The 1,258-nt window shown below is 47.3% G+C and overlaps 1 protein-coding gene across 1 annotated transcript in view; it reads left to right on the top strand.

The window, feature by feature from the left end:
* Positions 1–1,258, top strand: part of LOC103477528 (synaptotagmin-11) — a 19,590-nt gene that overhangs the window by 13,680 nt on the left and 4,652 nt on the right. The gene's annotated exons all lie outside the window — the stretch shown is intronic.

The raw sequence follows: 1,258 nt of genomic DNA on the forward strand, positions 1-1,258 counted from the left end.
CACACACACACACACACACACACACACACACACACACACACACACACAGCTTATGTGTGTGTTGCTAAGCAGTGAGCTGAGCCGTTTCAACTCTTCCCAAACATGACATCAGCCGCTGGAGTCTGAATGAAAGCCGGAAACGGAGGAAAGCTTTCAGGCTTTTAATGGCTGCAGCAACGCAGCGACCAGCTGCAGCGACCGGCTGCAGCAACGCAGCGACCAGCTGCAGCGACGCAGCGACCAGCTGCAGCGACCAGCTGCAGCAACGCAGCGATTGGCTGCAGCAGCGCAGCGATCAGCTGCAGCAACGCAGCGATCGGCTGCAGCGATCGGCTGCAGGTTGTTTTATTCTGATGCACATTCATGGTGTTTTTACGTCAAACGCAGTCTGAGTCTGCAGATGAGTTTGAAGCGTTGCAGTTTTGTATCTTTTACACGTTTAAATCTGCCGTTCGTCGGGTCTCATTTCCACGCTGCAGTCCGGTTGCTGCAGGTCTCAGTGCAGCTGCAGCAGTGAGTCTCACGGGGCGCATCAGGACAACAAGGCTGCACTGTATGCTGCAAACAAAGGCCTGCTCTCCTCTCCATCATCATCATCTTCCTCAGCTCTGAGCAGTTAAATCCTCTTATTTCGGTCATTTTCCTGTTTCCAACATAAAAATCCTCCCAGTTTGTTTTCTTTCTCCAAACATCGGATTCATCTACTGATTAAATACTAAAGTTGTCCTCATGTTTTATTGCCTCACTCAGCCTCAGGTTTTGTTTTTTAACATTACTGATGATGGATCCAGCGTCCATTTCATCCTCTGCGGTACCACCAGCAGCATAAAGATCCAACTGGTTCTGGTGTTTCTGGGATATTTTTCATAGACGATGAAGTCCTAAGCATTAATATTAATTATGAACCAGAGCAGAGCCTCGTTTGGGAAGCTTTGGCCAAACGTGTGCAGAGTTCTTTACAAAAATCCAGATGAAAAGAAACAAAAACAGGATTGAACCAGAGGTCTGACGTGATTTTCAAGCCTAAAGCCAGGGTCAAAGGTCAACCCAAGGTTTCTAACAGTAGCTTTAACCAAAACACCAAAGGGTCCAAAGATCTCCTGTCAGAGGAGCAACAATAATTACTTTCAGTTTTCTTCATTTAATTAAAGGAAACTGTCACTGTGCCGACGATATGCAGACGATACGCAGATGATATGCAGACGATACGCAGACGATACGCAGATGGTACGCAGACAATATGCAGACGATACGCAGA

This window comes from Poecilia reticulata, linkage group LG16, assembly GCF_000633615.1.
Source record: "Poecilia reticulata strain Guanapo linkage group LG16, Guppy_female_1.0+MT, whole genome shotgun sequence".
Taxonomy (NCBI): Eukaryota; Metazoa; Chordata; class Actinopteri; order Cyprinodontiformes; family Poeciliidae; genus Poecilia; species Poecilia reticulata.